Raw genomic sequence first — 22756 nt, forward strand, 5'->3', positions numbered from 1 at the left:
GAAACAGAGGCCCAGGGAAGTCAGCGGGACGAGCCCGAGCTCAGTCAGCTCCCGGCCTGTCTCTCTGCATAGTACTCACTGGCTGTGGGCGGGCAGGCAGTACCAGCTTCAGAGGAGCAGTAATAACAGGTTAGCTTGGAAGTGCTCCTTGCAGAGATGGGAACGGCTGTGTCAACACACGCAAATTATATGCAAATACACTTGGCCTGCCTGCCCAGATGGGAGACCCATGAGCACAGCCTCCAGCTGTCCGTGGGTTTCCAATAGGGCAGGGGTACCAGGCTGATAGTGGCTGGGTCTCCTGAGAGGTCCATGTTCCCGGTGCATGTGGGCTGCTGGGACACATGCACACACTTGTCCTCCTGGCGTGGATGAGGATGCGAAGGGGCTGGTGTGGAGGTGGATGCCTAAGGCTGGAGGGGGTGTGTTGAGGCGCTTGTGACCTGCCACCCTGATCTGTGTATTCCCAGCAAGCCATATGGCTTCTGTCTCCTGGGGTAACCCTTCCTGAGGCTCCAGCACCCATCTCTGGACAGAAGGAAGCGGCCGTTTCCCTGGGCACCCTCCTGCTGAGATGCCACAGGACTGCAGACCTTTGAGGAGAATAATCCTATCCACAGTGATGCTACCATGAGTGTTAACCGGGTGTTTATGATACACCCTACCCAGTGCTGAGCATCTTGTGCTTAATTCTCCCACGTGCCTGGGGTTCTTGTGGCCCTGACTTGAAGATGAAAACCTTGAGGCTTAGAAAGGTAAAGTAACTTGGTCACAACTGGTGAGATACGGAGCCAAGATTCCACCTGAGTTCTGCAGGCTGGTCAGGTGAATCACTGCCAGGTGAACGAGGGATGACTTTCAACACCAGCTCCTGGGCATGGACTTTCTGAAGAGAACACTGTTTTGAAAAGTCCTTTATGGAGATTTGTAGTGCTTTTAGCTAAGATTGTTGGGGATTTGCACTCTTAGAGTTAGCAGGGTTGGCTTCAAATACTGGTGCTGACTGAGCTCCATTTGGAGATGTTCTCCACGAGGCAACGCTGAACCTTCAGGAGACCCATAGGAGGTGGCTGCCCAGCCCCTCTGTCTAGCAGTGCGAGGGAAAGGTGTACACCAAAGGTGGGGCTTGGTTGAGTGGTTGAACATGCTGGTGTGGGGCCGGATAGCCTTGGCCACAGGTTGTCTTTGCCAGTCTCTGGCTGAGTGGTTTGGGGTGAGCTGCTTCACTGCTATCAAGCTCCTTTCCTCATCTGTTAAGTAATATTTGTAATGACAGCACCTCCCTCACACACCAGGTTTCACTGGTCTGTTGTCTGATCAATCATAATAGTTATTACTCATTGCTGTTTGCCAGGCACCAGTTTAGGTGCTAGAAAGAGCTAGCAATGAGAACAAAAAGTACAGCGCTCACCTTTGAAGATCTTAGGAGTCCAGAGAGCTAAGCTAAATCCACTACAGTGTGAGACAGGCAGAGATTCACCTGAAAGTGTCACAGGACCCTGCTGCTGAGGTTCGGGAGTGGGGAGATCACCACTCACGGGGGTTAGGGGGTTCCAGAGGCCTTTGTTGAGGAGGCGGCGAGTAGGTGGACAGGTGGATTTTGGGTTTGTGGATCAAGAGAAGGAAGGGAATTCCTGGCTGAGGAACAGCATAAGCAAAGCGTGAAGTAGAACCTGGGGGCCTTCGGTTTGATTGGAGGGTGCATGCATCCATCCATGCATGCCAGGGCAGTGGGATCTGAGCTGGGAAATAGGGTACAAAGTCCCTGCTCTTATGGGGATTGCAACATTAAGCAAGTAATGATACATTTAATTTTTTAATTGTAGTTGTGATGAGCACCCTGAATCTGAGCTGGTCAGGGAGCAGGCGCCTGAGGCTTCCCTGAGGACATAAGTGAAGCTTGAGTAGGAGGCAGTTGGGAATGGAAAGAGCACTTCAGGCCATGAGTACAGCTCCCCTGGGGCCCCTGACATGGGCCGGCATCCAAGGAGCCAAAAGGCCAGTGTGTGGCTGTGCTGCAGGCAACAAGAAGTGGGGCTTGGGAAGTGGCTGAGGAGGTGGGCAGAGGCCAGCCTACATGGGCCCTGCTAGGTGGAGGACGTTACTTTGTCCCAAGAGCGATGGGGCTACTGCAGGGTTTTAGCTAGAGTGGGGATGTGTAGGTGGAATTTTATGTTTAAAAAAGATCCCTCTGGTGGTGGTGGAGAAGGCTTTGTATACAGCAGGAGTGAAGGTGAAGGGAGGAAACTGGACTTTGGCCAGCTGTGGATTGTACAACTTGACCAAAATCCCACTTTGCCATCGCCACCATCCTCAGCCCAACACACTCAATAACTCACTCTTTCGCAGCTGAGCAGTGTCTCATACAGTCCCTGTTCCTGAGCTCAGCACCCACCTGATTTTCCCACCACCCTTGCTGCTGAGCACACGTGCATTGGCCCCCAGCCCACATGCGCTGTGTTCTTTCCAACAGAGCCAAATCCTGTGGAACTGGACCCGGAGAGAACAGGAAGGAGTCAACAAGATCTTAAGCCTGCTCCAGACCCCTTGCCTGACTTTTGAGAAGGTCAGGGCCCGATTTCTGTTTGTCCCTCCTCCCTGGGCTGGGCGCATCTTCCTGGGACAGCCTACCCCTGGGAACAGAAGGCTTGGAAGGAGTGGTGGATTGCCTCACCGAGGGAGTGAGTGCCGAGGCACACAGGGCCAAGTGCTTATTCGTGCTGGAAGCTGCCCTGGCAGCCTAGGTGCCCCAATGCCAAGAGCTGACTGCAAGGCTGGACGGACATGTTCAATGGTACTGGGGGCTCACCAGCGCACCCTGTGAAGGGCAAATGGGAATGGGGGCTGGCGACCCCATCAAGTTGAACTCCAGGAGGTCAAGGACAGGGCAGGAGGGGCTTTGGCCAGCACGGTCTTGGAGAGGGAATTACTGTCCTGCTACTTCCTACTGTAGCAAACTCTTTGAAAAAGCCACAGCAATTTTTGCTCTCCCAAAATAGCTGAGAGATTCCATTGGACAGTTGCTTACCAATTACCTACTTGGAGCTGGGCTAAGAAAGAGAAATTTTCATCTACTCCTTCAAGGAGCGCATGGTCTGGTGAGAAAGCCTGATGCATAAACTAGTCATTACAGGGCACCGTCCTGTTCAGGTGGTGAGGAGTGACTATGGTGGCACGGGACCCTAGAGGTGGTGGAGACTCCTGCAGCCTGGCAGGTCAGTCACGCTTCACAGAGGATGCTAGAAAGAGCTAGTCATAAAAAAAGTGCAGCTCTCACTTTTGAAGATCTAAGAGTCCAGAGAGCTAAACTAAATCTGCTACAATGTGAGAAGAGCCAAGATTCACCTAAAAGTGTCATAGGGACCCTGCTGCTGAGGTTCGGCAGCGGGGAGATCACTTCTCGCAGCGGGTTGGGAGATCTGGATTTGGTTTTCCCATGTAGGATTGGGGAAAGATACACATGCAGAGACTAAGTGCTTCTCCAAGAATACACACATGCTCATTCACACGTGTTAGTAACCCGCATAGAAGGCACACAGAACCCTGTTGGGATGGGACCCAGGTGGTCCAGTCCCAGAGCAACTTTACGAGCCCCAGACTCAGAGCAGCAAGCAGAAAGCACCATGAGAACTCAAGCTCTCTGCTCGAACCCTGTGAAACTGAAGCAGGCTCCACCCCAATCCCCTGCGATTGGTGCCTCTTTTCCTTCCACTTTCTTGCCATCCTGCAGCAACTCCAGTGTCCCTCTTCTTCAGACTCCGTGAGAAGTTCCTCCTTCTGCACTGCCCTTGCTGCTTCTCTTGGTGACTTTCCAGAGACAAGTCCTATGCCACCTGGAACAAAACTTCTCCTGTGGCCTAACCCCTGTATCATCTGTCCCCGGCATGCTGCCTGGCTTCTCTCCTGGCTCTGCCCACTTTGTGGTGACCCTGACAACTCATGAGCCTTCTGCTGGTTTCTGCATCACAGGGAAGAGTGCCCACCTCAGCGCCTTGGCACTCACCGCACCCTCTGTTTTTCGCCCTTAGCCAGATGTGCCCGGGGCTGAATCTTTCTTATCTCCCAGGTCTATCTTCATAGACAGCCTCCTACCCCTCCCCTGTGACTCATACCACTCTCTTCCTTTTTCTTCATTGCAGTGTTCTCTAAAATCACTTCACTCATGTGTGTGTTTTCCTATTTATACCTGTCTCTCACACTGAAATGTCAGCCCCATGAGGGCAAGGGGGCCACTCTCTTATTCTCCCCTAGTCCTACAGCCCTGAATGAAACTTGGGATGTGCTAGGGACTCAGTCAGTATTTGCTGGACAAGTGAGTAACTGTTGAACACAGTTTCCCTGACACCTGGAAGGGATAATGTCTTCCTCTTTCATAGCTTTTTTTCATTACAATCTGCCTGTTTGGCTTTTGTCATTGTTTCCCAATCATCTTGATTATGCATCATACAAAAGACTATAGAACAGTCTAGTAAAGGCAAAACCTCTCAGAGGTAGGAGGAAGGGAAGGAAGAGATTGGACAAAGCCAGAACACTTGTTAGCAGGCGGGAAAGCAGGCAAGGCTGGGCACATGAATGTACTAATATTTTTGTCTGCGTGCACCTGAGTCTGTCTGCACATACATGCCTAGAGCACCCTGATGTGAGTGGGAGCAGCTGGAATTTGGTGTTTTGGGTGACTGGCTGGGCTCTGGTGAGATGTAGGTCTGTTCTCATCTTGCTCCTTAGCTGGTCAACTTTTCTTGCTCTGTGATCTTTAGAATGAGGGGGTAGCAAATTGGTTTTAGCTCAGGTGTCAGATCTTACTGGGAATGATTGCCTTGGACGTCCAGGTAAAGCTGGCTTCCGCTGCCCAGCACAGCAGGGAGAACTGCTGGGGCCAGGCTGCACTGTCCACCCTGAGTGTAGGAAGGAGAGAGGGGGCACCGTACTGTGATGTGGCTGTGTTAGATAATCCCTGAAGCACTGTTGGCTCTCAAATTCCAAAAGTCTCCCCCGCTTTGGGAACAGTAAGAGATGGGTTGGAGACCCTGAGTGAAAGGAACAATTCTCCCGCTCTGGGAAGACTTCATCTTCAGAGCCTGGCCTTGAGACATGTGCCAGAAAACCCCTCCTGGAGAGGAGGAAGTAGGGGCCACCTAAAGGGTGCATGAGGAGTTGTGTGCTTCCCCTCATGCTCAACTGAAGACTGAAATTCCCAGCACGTAAAAGCGAGTTCTGTAAAAAGTGGTCTATATTTAACATACACTGCTTGACTTTAGGGATAAATATGCGCCTGTGAGACCATCAGCACCAGTAAGGCCGTAGACGTATTCACCTCCCAAAGTTTCCTCTTGTCTCCTTTATTGTTATCTGTGGCCAGAAAATGTAACATATGATCTACTGTCTTAGAAAATTTTAAGTACCTGGGCTGGGTGCAATGACTCCCGCCTGTAATCCCAGGGAGGCTGAGGCAAGTGGATCACCTGAGGTCAGGAGTCAGAGACCAGCCTGGCCAACATGGTGAAACCTTGTCTGTACTAAAATAGAAAAAATTAGCCAGACGTGGTGGTGGGCGCCTGCAAACCCAGCTACTCGGGAGGCTGAGGCAGGAGAATTGCTTGAATCCAGGAGGTGGAGGTTGCTGTGAGCTGAGATCGCACCACAGAACTCCAGCCTGGGCGACAGGGTGAGACTCTGTCTCAAAAATAAATAAATAAATAAATAAGAAAAAGAAAAGAAAGAAAATGTTAAGTGTGCAATACAGAGGCCGCTGTACGCTAGGCCTCCAGAACTTAGCCTCTCACATAACTGAAACTTTGTACCCTTTGACCTTCACCTTCCCCATTTCTCCTTCCCTACTCCCTGGTGATCACCACTGTACTCTCTGCTTCTGTAAGTTTGACTGTTTTAGATTCCACATAGAAGTGACATCAGATAGCATTTTTCTTTCTCTGCCTGGCTTATTTCACTGAGAATAACATCCTCCGGTCCCTCGATGTTGCTGCAAAGGCACAATTCTTCAAAGGCGGAATAAACAGCTCAACTAATTTTTTTTTTTAAAAGAAGAAAGAACTTTAAAAAAATTCTTTAAAATTTTATTTTTATTTTCACTTTCTATGGGCACATGGAAGGTGTATATATTTATGGGGTACGTGGGGTATTTGGATACAGCACGCAGTGTTTAATAACCACCTCAGGGTAAATGGTGCGTCCATCACCTCAAGCGTTTATTATTTCTTTGTGTTATAAACATTCTGATTATACTCTTTTAATTTCTAAATGTACTATAAATTATTGTGGACTGGAGTCATCCTTTTGTGCTATCAAATTGTAGCTTATTCATTCTAACTATAGTTTTGTACCCATTAACCATCCCCACTTTTTCCCCTACTCCCCTCCTCTCTATCTCCATGAGTTCAATTGTTTTAATATTTACCTCCCACAAATGAGTTAGAAAGAAGAAAACAAAATTAAAAACTAAAATGAAAACAAGTCCTACTGAAAGTGTGGGGGTGGATCCCTGTGCTCAGGGAAGAGGCAAATGAAGCCAGGCTCTCTCTTTCCTCCTGCTGTGGATGGGATTCTGAACTCTGGCTTGGGAGGCAAATTGGGTGGTTTGTCATTTGAGCCCTGCCTCCTTCCAAAAAGGATTTGAGGGGACTTACAGTGAGAACATACCCAGAGGATAGACAGTGGGAAATAAAGCCAGAGTGAGAGGTCAGAGGCCACCAAAAGGAAGAGAAAACCAAACCCCGGGAAGGGTCAGGGTCTCTAAGGCCAGGACTTGGATTCAAGGAACAGTCATCATTTGATTTCATAAGGACAAAGGATTCTTGGCTTGGAGAAGAGTTGGCAGAGGCTAATACACAAATCTGTGTTTAAATCTGTTTATTGAAAGTTTTAAACATACTGTTTTTGTCAATACATCCAACAGACACTGATTAGTCAGCCCCCGAGTGATGGGTGTGGCAGGGTCCCATCCCTGGCATTTTGTTCCCCGTCTGGGCCAGTAAGCTCTTCCCTTTAAAAAAAACAAATAAGAAAGCAAACTCCTTACATAAGAAACTTTTGGGGCTACAAGGAGGGGGAACCAGTTTTTCTTGTTGTAGTTGAAATTTAAACATTTTTTCTTTCTGGTCTGAAAAATTAATCTACAAAAACAGTAGGTGACACCAAAGAAATCACTTCAGGTGCTGGAAGTGATTTCATTTTCACACTCTATGATTAAAAGTCGGTAGCCAAGTGCTCAGAGCCACATCACATCTTCCTAAGTAGGAATATACCACGCCCTGCCCTCCTCTGGCTCTGTTTCTGTTCTTCAGGCGCTTTCATTATCTGTGTGATGTGGTGAGAGTGGCCCGCGGCGACAGGGAGCTGCAGAAGGCAATTACTCCAGGGGAACATTGGGCACTGAGAGGCTGTGTGCCTTTTCCCCAGGATGCCACAGTCACAGCCTGGCGTGCGCAGGAAGCCAGCTTGATGGAGCCATCTCCGTCCATGTGACGGGAGCATTTCCAGAAAGTGTCCGGGGGCATTTATTTCCCAAACAGTCTGTGCTGCACAGGGAGAGGGGATGAGGCCGCAGGTCAGCGGAGGTGAGGGGAGGGCAGGATGCAGGGAGCTTGTTTGTGGGTCAGGAGGACACTGTCTTGGCAAAGTTCTGCCCACTCTGTGCCCACTGAGCCGCAGGGGACGGCGACGTGGATCATCCGTTTTCTCTTTCTCACTTAGCCTTCCCCGGAGGAGTTTGGGCTGGAGAAATCAACCCTAACCCAGGCCATCCCTGTTGTTCAAAGTATCAGACCACTCAGACCTGCAGGTTGCACGCCCAAAGGCTGGCGTGCAGCCCCCTGGGGGCACTTTTGTTTGGTTTTTAACTTTTTACCTCATTTATTTGACATTAGGAGGGACTTTTTCTTTTTAATAAACTTTTTATTTTGGAATCATTTTAGATGTACAGAAAACCTGCACAGTTAGCACAGAAATTCCCACATCCCTTCAGCCAGTGAACCCCCCGTAGCATCTTAGGTGCTCATGGGGCATTTGTCACGACTAAGAAACGCATGTGGGTACATTCCTATGAACAAACTCCAGACTTTATGTGCGTGTCACCAGTCTATCAACTGATGTCTCTTTCTGTCCTAGGATCTAAGCCAGGGTGGGTGGTGACTTTTCATATCACTTTTTTTTTTTAAGTGCCATAATTATGGAGTTATTTTAATGAATATTACAAAAAATACCACCTCAATTATTATAGCTTGGGACAAATTAAATGATAAAAGCAAGTCAATGTGAAGAAGTGTGTTATGAAAATAAATAAAGATGACATGGTACAGCCCTTTACTTCACAGACCCCACCAAGAAGCTCAGGCTTGCTGAACACCAAGCAAATCCCTAACGAAGTCCTGGTGGGGCTGGGATAAGGACTAGCAACCCAGTACCCCTTCCACCGCCCAACAGCGCCCCTCTTCCTGTTTGGATGCTGCGGAAGGGAGGAAGGATGTGGAGAGGAGAGGAACTCTCAGTGGGAATAAAGTTTCTATTTCAATTATTCAGCTGATCCTTGACCCCCATTACTATGGATAATCAAAAACTGGGTGGATGCATCATGCCTTAAAACCATTGCTGAAGTGGCCCTGAGGATGTGCAAGCAGATAATTGCATGGAGTATTCATCCAATGACACTCCAGGGGGAGGTAGTTTTCTATATGCACGGAGACGAGACCAGTGGCCCTCAGCACAATGTCGCACATCTGAGGAGTGTTCCTTCCTGAGGGGCCTCCTTAGGTACAGCTTCCTGTTCCCTAGCGTAGGGCTGGTGATGATCAACCTCTTCTGACAATGGAGAGAGCATGCAGAGGATGTTAGGGGAACCAAATCCCAAGAGGGAACCAGCTTCATTGGAAAGTGGAGTGCATGCCTTCCCAAGGCAGGGCATTGCTGAGCCCCAGAGAGGAGCCCTGGCTTCCGCTGCCTCCCCCACAGCACAAGGCGTGACAGCACCTGCATTGGAATATAGACTGTGCTTTGGAGCCTTTGGCATCAGCTCCCACCTGGTGTGTAAGTTTGTGGTCTCTCCAGCAAGTTCAGGGAAGTGAGGGAGTTGCAGGTCTCTGTCATTCAGCAGGTGTGGACTGAGGGTTGGCTCTGTGCCAGGGCCCGTGCCGGATGCTGGCTTCCATCGTGAGACCAGGCACAGCCAAGGCAGAGACGGACATTCCTACAGTCACTCACAACACCAGACTCCACAGACCAGAGAATGGACGGATCCACAGGAACGAGAGACAGGCTGCCAGGTGCCCAGACCTGGGGAGCCTACGGAAGAGGAGAAAGGACCACCCATCATGGCTGACCTTGGGAGGACTTGGGTCTTCACAAATTGTGTTCCTTGGTATATACGAGAGACACAAGACACAAGAAGTATTCATCTATTCCCCTTCATTTATTTGACACATACTCTTGGGGCCATGAGTTCCATCCCCAGAAGAGGGTCGTGATGATGGAGGGAGGAAGGTTGTGGTGAAGGGCCGTGCAGGAGCCCAGGGGGCTTGTCTTATGGCCGCTCTTGATCACACTCCTCTGAGGCCCCAGAGGTGCTCCTTCATCCCCAGCTTGCTTGTGAGGCTGTGTCAACTCCCCAAGCCCCAGTTTCCTGCTGAGACCCAGCCAGACACTTAGCCCTGAGTGTGCCACATGGCTCCACTCGGAGTGCTGCTCCAGCCCCTCTCCCTGGGGCTTCCTGCCACGTGACTGCACATTTGGGATCTGGAGAAGGGCCCAGGGACTGAACTGCAAAGGCGAGGGGTGTCCCTGCTCCTCCTGACTGCAGCTTCTGCACAGGCATGTGTGTCTGATGATGCAGGGCCAGAGAGGCATGGCCGATGAGAGAGTTATCCTTTCTACTCGTGAGTCTCCCTCGGACACACAGGATATCTCATGTCTCCTCCTGGTTTTCCTGCTTTTTTTTTTTTTTTCTAGCTGCATGAGGTAGTTTTGTTTGAAAGAACAGTCAGTGCAGACTTCAGTTTTCCAAATGAGGCTTGCTCTTGGCAAGTGGGACATCTTTTTGTTTGTTTGTTTCCTTCAGAAAAAAGGGCCTGAGAAAGCAAGTTAACAATTGTTTGGAATTATTTTTCTTTTTCTTTGGTGACTATTGCCACATGCTTAGTTCATTGGATGCCTTTTATTTCTTTCTCTTGCCTGACTGCTCTGGCTAGGATTTCTAGTAGTATGTCGAATAGAGTGATCAGTGCCATGTCTTAAAAATAAAAACTAATTCAAACAAATCCATGTTGAACAAAATATCACCATTGCTTTGTCAATTGCAGTGGAAATGCTCATTCTGCGCCCTTGGGAACCTCTGGGGTTACATGTGGAGGCTCTGCAAACACTTGTTCCATCCACATCTCCAGGAAAACGACCACCCAGGCTCTAATTCTTACTTCCCTGCACTGAACAACCTCATCTCTAATGCAATGGTTTTTTGCACACCTACATTTCTGGGCAGCAGGCTCTGTTTATAGGTTGTTAGGCCAATAGTAACAATTACTAAAGAGCTGAGCTGTGGCTTTTTTTTTTTCTCTCTCTCTGCTTCTATCTCTTCCTGTTTTCTAAGGGTTGCTATTGTGACGTTAAGTAATGTATAGGAAATAAATTACTTCCTATTTCTGGGCCATACCAAGTTTTATCTCTGCTTGAGTCTCTTCCAGGTTGCTTGAAATGGTGCTTTTCTCAGTTAAACGTGGACTTGACATAAAGGCCAAGCCACAGGAGGCTGCCCTCTTTTATTTTAGTTTCTAAGGCTCAGGGAGCATCTCTCTGTTCTCTGAGATGCTGCCTGCAGAGTAGGAACTGGGAGAGGACACTAAAATGCCCTCTCAGCAAAGAGTAGCGAGCTCCCTACAGAGAGTGTGAGCAGGCCCTCTGGAACTCATCTCTCCTCTGCGGGGCCAGCCCCATGGTCCTTTCTGGACTTGTGGCTGTCTTCTCTGGGCAACCAGATCATTGTGTTTGAATCAGAGCATCATTGGCTGAAAACACTCCACTGTTTACAAAGGTATGTAACATGCTCCATGACATAAGCATATATAAAATGTCAGTTAAAAAAAAACAAACTCTTTTACTCTGTGTTCTTAATGATATATTTATCTTCAAGCACGCAGTTAAAGGGAAAATGCTACGTAAAACTGTGTGACCCAGTTCAAGTAATTCTCTTGTGTGCTTAATACTGCTGTTGCTTTTGTCAAAATATTTGCTACAATTCATAATGGCTGTCAAAAACCAGGTCCACAATCCACGTTCTACTAAACAGAAAAACATTTAGAAGAAAATTTATTGCTTTATAAACTTTTTTTCCCCAACGATGGACCTAATTAAACTGAAAGTGTGAATTGGTTAGAAATATATTAGCCCAAGTATTTGTGTGTATATATATACATATATATATATATGTTTTATTAGCCCAAGTTTTTATTTATATATAATATAATTGAAATATCAAGATATTTGATAGAGCTACTATTTATAGCAATTCTACTGATCAGCCACCCAAGGGTAGCATTTTTCAATGAGATTTACAAGGGCCAATAGAAATAGCAATTCTACTGATCAGCCACCCAAGGGTAGCATTTTTCAATGAGATTTACAAGGGCCAATAGACCATGTATTTATACACACATCTGACTTCCCAGTGTCCAAAATAGCAAAGAACTGGAGGCTATCTCAGATCAGCCATGGAAGCCATGCTCTGAGAGGTAACATGTTTCTCCTTTCCCGTAGCAAATCTTTCTGTAAGAATGAAACCAGAGATGTTATCTACCAAAATGCAACGAGGGACAGGATGCAACTTAGAAAAATGATAACATTAGCTGACTGGGAAAAACAGAATCAACGTCAGGGCCAGTTTAAAATAGTATGCCTTTTAACCACCCTCGCTTTATTGCCTCAGCTAAGAGCAAGTATTTAGGACCATAGGCTAATATTAATCAGAGAGAATGCTTAGGTTCTGTAGCAATGTTGGGTCCTGTGAGATTTGCTTCCTTAGCTGTGCTTCTGCTGGGAAGCTGGGGAGGGGTGGTCATGAAGGGGGAGTGCCATGTGAGCAGGATTACCCAAAAGCGCCTGCCTAGGGAAAACGGGTCACCATCGGGGTCATGGAGTTATCAGCTAGAGAGACTTTTCTCCTGTTAGGGACCATGAACAACATGTACGCAGAGAACCAAGACTGTGAAAGGGAGGTAGGGTAGGCTGTTTGGTTAGAGGGGTGGGGCGGGAACAGACACAGAGAGAGTCTACCATGTCTGGACAAATCACATTTATAGTTTTATCCAATCCTTTGAACAAATGAACATGAGCCCCACTTTTCAGATAAGGAAAACACAGCGTGCAGAGTTTAAGTGAATTATTCCAGGTTATAGGGTTTGTAGGTAGCAGAGCAAAGGTTCAAAGACAGGTCTCATCTCCAAGGTCTGGGAGCTTTACCCACCGTGCTGCCTGTCTGGGTGTGGCACGACAGGGAAGACTGAGTTATGCTGGAAGGTCACACTCGGGGATTTCTGCAGAGCGACTTTGGGGCATAGGTAGGAAGCTTGTTCTCAGCACTGGCTTGTCACCAAGTGAGAGATCTTTGCAGATTTTCATTGCTTTCCTTGTAGTTCCTTTTTTTTTTTTTTTTCTTTTTTTGGAGCTGTAGTCTCGCTCTGTCACCCAGGTTGGAGTGCAGTGGCATGATCTTGGCTCACTGCAACCTCTACCTTCTGGGTTAAAGCGATTCTTCTGCCTCAGCCTCCTGAGTAGCTGGGGTTACAGGTGCTTGCCACCACATCTGGCTAATTTTTTTTTTTGTATTTTTAGTAGAGACGGGATTTCGCCATGTTGGTCAGGCTGGTCTCTAACTCTTGACCTCAGGTGAGCTACCTGCCTCGGCCTTCCAAAGTGCTGAGGTTACAGGCATGAGCTACTGCGCCCAGCCCCTTGTAGTTTCTTTATGATCACTTTGTATTCATAGCAATGTTGGAGTTTTTCCAGATATGGTAAATGGTAGTGATGTCAATTTTCCTTTGAATATATAAGGGTACATAAGGAAAAGTGAGTTGATATAAAGAAAATGAAAGGAAAATGGTCTGTGTGGCGTCAGTGTTTCTCCAAGGATAGGCTGTGGTGCTCATGGCTAGGGTCGGTTCTAGATACACTATGAAGGCTGCAGTAAATAACATTGACTCCCACACTGGAAAGGTTGTTCCTGCTTTGATTCTATTTGTGTATTTATTATTTTTATAAATTAGCCTCTTTATTTTGAGATCATTGCAGATTCACTTGCAGTTGTAAGAAAAAAATACAGAGAGATCACATGTAGTTTTTACCCAGTTTCCTCCAACAGCAACATCTTGCAAATCACAATCAGAATATTGACAGTGATATAGCCAAGATACAGAACATTTCCATCACTGCAAGGATTCCTTGTGGCCACCCTAACTCCTTCCTACTCTCTCCCTCTCTCTGTACCCACCCCACCCCTTAACCCCAAGCAATCACTAGTCTGTCCTCCAGTTTTTTATAGTTTGTCATTTCAAGAATATGATATGAATGGAATCATTCAATGTGGTGTGTAACCTTTAGGGACTGACTTTTTTCATTCAGTGTAATTCTCTAGAGATTCATCCAAATGTTTCATGTGTCAACAGCATCCTCCTTTTCATTGCTCAGTAGTGTCCTGTGATATGGACATACCACAGTTGGTTTAAATATTCATCTGTTGAAGGGCATCTGGGCTGATGCCAATTTTTGACTATTACAAATAAAGCTTTAGAAACATTCATGTACAAGCTTTTGTGTGAACATAAGTTTTCATTTGTTTGAAATAAATGCCCAAGAGTGCAATTACTGGGTTGAATAATAGTTCCGTGTTTGATTTGTTAAGAAACGGCCACCTTTTTTTCCAGAATGGCTGTGCCACTTCACATCCACACCGAAATGGATCCTGGCAACATGGGCAGTGTTTCCAGATCCTCCCCAGCATTTGCTGTTTCACTATTTTTTATGCTAGCCATTCTGACAGGTGTGAAGTGGTATTTTATTGTGGCTTTAATTTCTATTTCCCAGGTGGCTAAAGATGTTGAACACCTTTTCATGTGCTTATCTGCTGTCTGTATACCTTTTTTTGGTGATAACTTTCTTCATGTGTTTGCTCACTTTCTAATTGGATTGTTGTTGGATTTTTTTTTAACTGTTAAATTTTCATAGTCCTCTATAGATTCTAAATATAAGTCCTTGTCAGATATGTTGTTTGTGAATACTTTCTCCAGATCCGTAGCTAGCTTTTTATTCTCTTATAAGCAGGGGTTTGCACAGAGCAAAAAAATAACTTTGATGAGGTCCATTTTATTATATTTTCCTTTTATGGCTAATACTTTCTGTTTCAAGTCTGGGAACTGTTTCCCACTTTAGAGATCCTAAAGATTTTCTCCTATGCTTTTTTCCCCTAAAGCTTTTACAGTTTTATATTTCACATTTAAGACTGTTTTAACTATTTTGAGTTAATTTCTATATAAGTAAGATGTGAGGTTTAGGTCAAGGTTTTTTTTTTTTTTTTCTTTCTTCTTTCGCTTATGAAAGTCAATTGTTTCAGCATCATTTGTTGAAACAGCTACACTCTGTCTACAGAATTGCTTTCAACCTTTGTCAAAAATCAGTTGGCTGAGGCAGGAGAATTGCTTGAACCCAGGAGGCAGAAGTTGCACTGAGCCGAGATTGTGCCACTGCACTCCAGCCTGGCTGACAGTGCAAGACTCCATCTCAAAAAAAAAAAAAAAAAAATCAGTTGGGCATATTTGTGCAGATTGATTTCTGTTTTTTGTTTTTATTATTATTCAGTTCTATTCATGTGTGTGTCTATTCTGACAATACAGTCTTGATTACTTTGGCTATATAATAAGTTTTCAAGTTAGGTAGACTGATTCTTTACACTTTATTATCTTTCTTCAAACTTGTTTGAGTTATTCCAGTTCTTTTGCCTTTCTGTATAAATTTTAGAATAATCTTGTCTATGCCCACAAAAATATCTTACTAGGATTTTGATAGGAATTGCATTAAGCCTATATATCAATTTAAGGAGAATTGACGTTTTCACTACGTTGCATCTTCCAATGCATGAACACAATATACCTCTTTATTATTTAGATTTTCTTTGAGTTAGTTCATCAGTGTTTTGTAGTTTTCAGTGTATAAGTGTTGTACGTGTTTTATTAGATTTACAAATACATATTTCGTTTTTCATTTAATTTTGGTTTTCAGTCATTCACAGCTAGTGTTTAGAAATGTAATTGACTTTTGCATGTTGATCTTGTATCCTGTGTTCCTTGCTTCACTCACTTATTAGTGCAAGGAAGGTTTTATTTTATTTTATTTATTTTTATTTTTTTGTAGATTCTTTGAAAATTTGTATGTAGACAATAATCTCATCTGCAAATAGGGATAGTTTTATTTTTTCTTTTCCTGCTTGCAAGTCTTTCCTTTCCCTGTATGTATTTTGTATTTTCTCCTTGCTTTATTGTATGGCTAGAACTTTCATCTTCTGAATGAGAGTGATGAGAGTGGACATCTTTCTTTTTCCTGATCTTAGGGAGAAAACATTCAGTTTTTCACCATTAAGTATAATGTAAACTTTGGTGTTTTGTAGATGCTTTTAATCACATTAAGAGATTTCCCTCTATTTCTATTTTACAGCAAGTTTTTATTATGAATGGGTATTGAATTTTGCCAAAAGTATTTTCTACATCAATTGATATAATTATGTGATTTTTCTTTTTACCCTGTTAATATGGTGGATTACACTGAATGCATTCCTGGAATCCTTGTTCAAGGTGTATAATTTTTTTCTTATCACAGAATTCTATGTGCTGATATTTTTGGAGAGGTTTTGAATCTGTGTTCATGAGGGATATTCGTCTGGAGTTGTCTTTTCATGCTGTCTTTGTCTAGTTTGGTCGCGGGGTAATACTTAGGTGCTTAAAATTAACTGGGAAGTGTTATTTCCTTTTCTGTTTTCTGGATAAAGTTATGTAGAATTTGTGTTAATCCTTCTTTTAAAGTTATAATTCTCCACATTAGGGCCTGGAGACTTCTTAGTAGGGAGCTTCAAAATTGCAAATTCAATCTAATAAATAGTTACAGTGTGATTCTCATGTAATTCAAATGATTGTTTCACATTCGGTGGATCATGGTAGTTTGTGCTTTTTGAGGAATTGGTCCACTTCATCTAAGTCACCACATTTATGTGAGCTGAGTTATTTACAGTATTCCCTTGAGGTCCTTTCAATGTCTGCAGGGTCTGCAGTGATAGCCCCTTTTCCTTCCTGACATTGATTATTTGTGTCTTCTCTCATTTTTGTAGAGATTCTAAAGACCAATTTTTGGCTGGGCACAGTGGCTCACACCTATAATCCCAGCACTTTGGGAGGCCAAGACGGGTGGGTCACTTGAAGCCAGGAGTTCGAAACCAGCCTGGCCGATATGGTGAAATCCTGTCTCTACTAAAAATACAAAAATTAGCCCAGTGTGGTGGTGCGCACCTGTAATTCCAGCATGTTGCAAGGCCGAGGCAGGAGGATCACTTGAGATCAGGAGTTTGAGACCAGCCTGGCCAACATGGTGAAACCTTATCTCTACTAAAAATACAAAAATTAGCTGGGTGTAGTGGCAGGCAATTGTAATCCCAGCTACATGGGAGGCTGAGGCAGGAGAATCCCTTGAACCAAGGAGGCAGAGGTTGCAGTGAGCCAAGATCATGCCACTTCGCTCCATCCTGGGCAATAGAGTGAGACTGTCTAAAAAAAAAAAGAAAAGACTAATTTTATTAATCTTGTCTAAGAAAAAGCTTTTTCTTGATTTTCTCTATTATTTTTCTGTTTTGATTTGACCAGTTTCTTCCCCTACCTTTATTATCTCCTTTCTTCCACTTGCTCTGAATTTATTATGCTTTCCTTTTACTACAGTGAAGTGGAAGTCTAGAGTCTTGATTTGAAACCCTCTCTCTTTTCTTTTTCTTTTTAAACAGTTAATAGCAGTTTATTTTAAAATATTTTTGTGGGTACATAGTAGGTGTGTATATTTGTGGGGTACATGAAATGTTTTGATACAGACATGCAGTGTGAAATAATCACATTGTGGGGAATACTCCTCTTTTCTAATGTAAACATTTAGTGCTATAAATTTCCCTCCTGGCACTGCTTTAGTTGTGTGCCACAAATTTTGAGATGTATTTTTGTTTTCACACATCAGTGTATTTCTTGATTACCCTTGGAGCTTCTTCTTTGACCCACGGATTATTTAGAACTGTGTGCCATTTCGTTTTCAAGTATATGAAGCTGTCGTGTTATCTTTCTGTCGTTGATTCATAGTTTGATTCCGCTGTGGTCAGAGAACATGCTTTGTATGATTTTAATTCTTTAAATTTGTTGAGGTTGATTTTATGGCCTGGAATGTGGTCTATCTTGACGTAACAGTCTGGGTCCAATCAGGAAGTGGGAGCCATACAATGGGCTAAATGAGAGAAGCTGATGCTAAGAATTAGTAAGTATAATGAAGAAGGACTATAAGACATAAGGGAACTCCATGTGGCACCGTAGGATTGAGATTCAGCTTCCCAACTGAGAGAGATAGCTTCCAGTTCTCCCAGCAAGGGCACACGTGGAAGGAGTCAGACCTCCTTGGAGGAGATGTGATTTGGCCACTGGATAGCAGAGGAGTTGGCTGGCTTAGCGAGACTGAAGCTTATCTGGAGTTGCTGGGCAAACAATGGGCAACTTTCTGGAGTTGGGTGGGAGGTGGCAGGCAATCTGCATCCAGAGACGTGGGGGTGTTTTGGGAGTGTGGCACTAGTAGGACAGAAGTCTCCAGAGCTCCCAGAAGGACAGTGTGCTGGCTGTGTCGTTGCAGAAGGAGCAGATCCATGTGAACCCCCCAGCCACAGGCAGGCTGTGCAAGAACTTTGGTTTTTATGTTGTGGGGGCTGCAGACAGATTACTGCTGGGCTGAGGCTGCAAGGTTGCAGAGCGAGTGAGTCCTGGGGCCTGTGGCTGGGAGGGGGAGCTCCATGGTATGTCCTCATACCCACACCACTGGCCCTCTCCTGGGCCCCTCCTGGAAACTGCAGGAAGCCTCTTCCTCCTGCAATGACCCTCCGACATCCTCTGTTGGAAAAACTTAGCACTGTGTCTACTTTAAAGGAGAAAAGCTTTAAAAGTTTGCATCCTTCATCATACAGCATGTATTGAATGGCATTTTTGGAGCTGAGAGGCAATACATTTCTACCTGGCACAGTCTATCCCTTTGCGTATGCAGCCCCATGTGCACCCTTTACATGCATTTGAACTTTCTTACAACAGAATGGCTCTATATTTCCACCTAACAAAATACATCCATGCTTCTAGCAAGTGAAGAGGTTCTCATTTGTTCGAAATGAGAAGATGCAGTCATTGTACTCAGCACAGGCTGTATCAATTGCTCTTCAAATTCAGTAAAGATATCACTGAATATTCTGTTCCCTGAAGCCTACATTGTAAAGTTAACTTCCAATAACTCATGTATAAAAATTTAAAATATGAAGTAGGAGAAAGAAGTAGAGAATGATTAGTAAAGATAAAATAAAACTCATTCATATAACACATGTAGAGACCATACACGAAACCCCACCAGTCCTCGTTTATATAATTGATCAAGAAGTTGTAGTTCATATCTGTGACTTTCTTCTTCCACCACCCATTCCACATCTTCCTTGACCTCAGCTGCTCTGGGTTCTTTACCTCTTGGAATATCTACTAACTCCTGAAAAGTCTGAGTATTTGCTTTTCTCCCAAATTGCAGTTGTTCCAGTATGTGGCAATAGGTCCCTTTGAGAAGGCATAAATAAAGATTTATAATGTGTCCTTTTGGCAATAGTAGAGTGTCCTTTTCAAGGGGACCTGGATTTCCCTTCAATCAAGGGCCTGTAGGTCTGCAAACTGCCTTAGTTCTGAAAACTGGGTAAAGGGCAGTGAGTCTCCATTCGATGACTGAGTCAGGTTATTTGCCACCACACTTAGAACTTTTCCTATGATTTCCTATGATTTCCTATGATATCAGGTGATATCTTAGTAGACTGACTAGTCTTTCCCTCTGAGGGACAATGTGATCAGTTAGCTACTGCTAAGATCTCTGCCAGCCAAAGAATTTGAATTCCTGCCATTCCCTATTGCTCTTGTGGCTGGCACACTCTCCTTGTCTTTGGCAATGAAGTGGTGCCACTTGGTTCTCTGCTATTCTGGGACCCCCTAACAACCACAGTGAAATGAGGGAGCCTGTCTCAATAGCTCTTCCTGGCCTGGAAAAAGAACAACCGCAAATCTTTTTGGGGATGCGGGTGCTCCCCTCATTAATGCATTTCTCAGTGCCCTCCTGAAGAGGGGCCTTCTGGGTCCTCTTGAGGCATGCCGTTGGGAGAGTTGAAGGTTGCCTGTGATACACCTGGCCCAGCAGGCATATTTACCATAGTCTTTAGATCCCCTCCTCTGTGTCATGCCAGGGAAGCTCTAGCATTCCAGCCTCACTAAATGCGGGTCACCATCATTTCCAGGTTTCAGTCAACCAACCTAGGAAGCTTTAAAGCCATGTCCAGCTGCACAACTAATACATTAAATTGAGATTCTCTGGTAAGTGCTCTCCTGTCAATGAATTTGGTCCAATGGCTGGTGGTGTTTTCTGCCCTCCTTGGTATAAACCCACGGAATTCATTTGCACACACAAGTTCCCTAGGTTTCTGCTGACATATTAGCCAGGGCGTTGAGCTCTTCTGGTGCATGAGCCATTTCCTCCTGGGTCATAGTGAGCACCTATCCTTGGGCCATGCTGAGATTTGACTCTAGTTAAATCTAGGTAAGTCTAGATAGAGGGAGCAGGGACTGGTTGTGGTGGATTCTGAGAAGGATCAGTATCCCCTTTCAAGGCATCTACCCTATGTGAAGGCATCATAAGGTTTTCTAGCTCAGGAAGTCTGGCCTCTGTGGACAGTGAGGGGGAAACTGCTGCCACTTGTACAGGAGGCTCAGAATGACCTGGAGGTCAATGTTGTCAGTTTCTCTAGGTCGAACAAGATATCCTCATCTTGAGTTTTAGGATCCCATTTTTTCCTGATTAGTGCCCAAATTTTCACATGAGAAGCTTGGCATGACTGTGAATTCAACTGCCATTTTAATTCAGTAACTTGCACCATTAAATTTTTTGTTTGATTTTCAGCAACATCAGCCCTGTGGCTACAAAAATGAGAGATTCTTTTAGGACTATCATGGAAGCTGTATGATTCTCAGACCATGACTCAAAGTGGGAATTAATGGACCAGAGCTTGTCATTTGCTCTCTGTAAGTGCTCAAGGACACCAAAAGAAATCCATTTCGTACCACATCCCTTACGGTCATCATTCCTGCCACACGGCAGGAGCAGAAGCCACTTGAGCTTCCAAGGCACATGCTCTAAATTGGCACTTTGCCGCAATCGACAACAGGTGATGGCTTTATTAATTGTGATGCTTTTGTACCTCACGGGTTACAAGAGTCACATTTCTCATTGGCAAGGAGCTCAGCACTGTGCTCACATCCAAAAGCACACCACCACCAGTCCCTAAATCCCATCATTAGGGATCTCTTGGGACCATTCCCAGAGACAATTCTGTAGAATTCTGTGCCCAGTCAGAAGACAGAAACCACCTAGTGGGTGATGCAGGGGAAACTTAGCATAGGAATGATTAGGTACAATGAAAGAGTGACTATTAGGTACAAGGAAACTCTATAGGGTGCCCTAAGATTGAGGGAGAGTACTCAAGGAACAACACACTTGGAAGACATTCAGGTCTCATCGGAGAAGCTGTGATTTTATCCACCAGATAGCAGAGAAGTTGACTGATTCAGCTAGACTTGAGATTGTGTGGAGTTGCTAGGCCAGCAGCTGACAACCCTCTGGGGTGCTGCTGGAGAGCAGACCATGCACAAGCAGAGATGCGGGCGTGCATCTGGAAGCCTGGGCACCAGCGGGATAGAAGGCTTTGGAGCTTGTGGCGTGCATACAGGAAGTGGGGCTTGCAGAAGAAACAGCCACTGTGTGTGGACTCTTGGCCACAGGAGGCTAGCTGGCTTTACATGGCTTTAGTTTCCCTGTCTGGAAGGCTGCAGATGGATTATCCCTGATCCAAGGCTATAGGCTGCACAGGGAGCACTTTTGCAGCCTGCGGTTCAGGCTAGTTCTCTTAGATACCCCCATATAATGGTTGCTTTAGGTATTACTATATATATATAGAATTTATCATAGTTTGCTGGTGTCATTACCAGTTGGAGTGGAGAGTAGAAATCTCACCTCCATGTATGAACTCACATTTAGAATTATCTTAAATATTTCCTTTACATACATTTAGAACCATATCAGACAGTGTTATATTTTTTGTTTCAACCACCAAACATGATTAAGAAAACTTGCCCAGCAGTGGTGGCTCACACCTGTAATCCCAGGACTTTGGGAGGCCAAGTCAGGAGGATTGCTTGAGCCGAGGAAGTTGAGGCTGCAGTGATCCATGTACGTACCACTGATCAATGTACGTGCACTCCAGCCTCGGTGACAAAGCAAGAGCATCTCAAAAATGGAAAAACAAAAAACAAAACAAACAAAAAAAATCCCAAAACAAAAAACAAAAACTCAAAAGGAAATGTTTTTACCCACTTTTTTTACTCTTTCCATTGTTCTTTTTCCTTCCTGATGTTCCAAGTTTCTCTTTTTGTTACTTCCTTTCTGTTCAGAGAACTTCCATTCTTTGAGGGTGGGCCTGCTGGTGACAGATTCTATTTGTTTTCATTTATTTGAGAATATCTTGATTTCCTCTTCATTCCAGGAGGATATTTTCATACTTTCACTGGATATAAAATTTTGGGCTGATACTTCCTTCCCATCAGCTCTTGAAAAATATGGTACCCTTTTCTGCTTGCCTCCAAGTTTCTGATGAGAACCCTGCTTTCGTTAGCATTGTTTTCTCCGCAGCTAAGGCATTGTTTCTCACTTGCTTCTTTCAATATTTTCTGTCTGTAGAGTTCAGGAGTTTGACTATGACGTGCTTTGGTGTGGATTTCTTTGGGTTTATTCTGGTGGTGGGGGGGTAGGTGATTCTGTCAGCTTCCTGAACCTGTAGCTTTTTGCCTTCTGCCAAATTGAAGCTCCTGAACATTACTTATTTGAGCACTTTTTAAGCCCCGTCTTCTTTCTCTTCTCCTTCCCTGACTCCGATGATATGAATATTAGACCTTTTGTTAGTGCCATGGGTTCCTGAGGCTGTTCATGTTTGAAATTTTCATCCTGTTTTCTCTCTGTTGCTCAGATTGGGTAATTTCTATTGTCCTGTCTTTAAGTTCACTGATTCTTTTTTTTTCTGTCCATTTTGCAAAAACTCAGAGCCCATCCACTGAGTTTTGAAATTTTTGGTTATAGTATTTTTCATTTCTATTTGTGCACGTGGTTCTTCTTTCATCTTCTATGTCTTTGCTGGGGCTTTCTATGTTTCCTTTGTTTCAAGCATGTTTGTAAGTGTTCATGGAAACATTTTCATGATGGCTGCTTCACAGCTGTCAGGGAATCCCAGCATCTTTTGCACCTTGGTGTTGGCGTCTGTGCATTGTCTTTTTTCATTTAGTTTGAGGTCTTCTTGATTCATGATATGACAAGTGATTTTTAGTTGAGACTTGGATGTTTTGGGCATGATGGTATGCGA

General features: G+C 44.7%; 1 protein-coding gene across 10 annotated transcripts in view; it reads left to right on the forward strand.

Annotated features, from left to right (window-relative positions):
• ZNF831 (zinc finger protein 831) overlaps positions 1-22756 on the forward strand; it is a 110670-nt gene that overhangs the window by 4341 nt on the left and 83573 nt on the right. For 2 of the 10 annotated variants that reach the window (XM_023231910.1, XM_023231917.1), the window contains one exon: positions 2474-3215. The exons of 2 other annotated variants lie outside the window; for them this stretch is intronic. The gene's annotated coding sequence lies outside the window, so the exon portion shown is untranslated. Of the gene's footprint in view, positions 1-4; positions 3216-10644; positions 11036-22756 lie in introns of those variants that run through there. 6 more of the 10 variants (XM_023231914.1, XM_023231919.1, XM_023231912.1 and 3 more) reach the window with 5 other exon arrangements.

This window comes from Piliocolobus tephrosceles, chromosome 20 (genome assembly GCF_002776525.5).
Source record: "Piliocolobus tephrosceles isolate RC106 chromosome 20, ASM277652v3, whole genome shotgun sequence".
Taxonomy (NCBI): Eukaryota; Metazoa; Chordata; class Mammalia; order Primates; family Cercopithecidae; genus Piliocolobus; species Piliocolobus tephrosceles.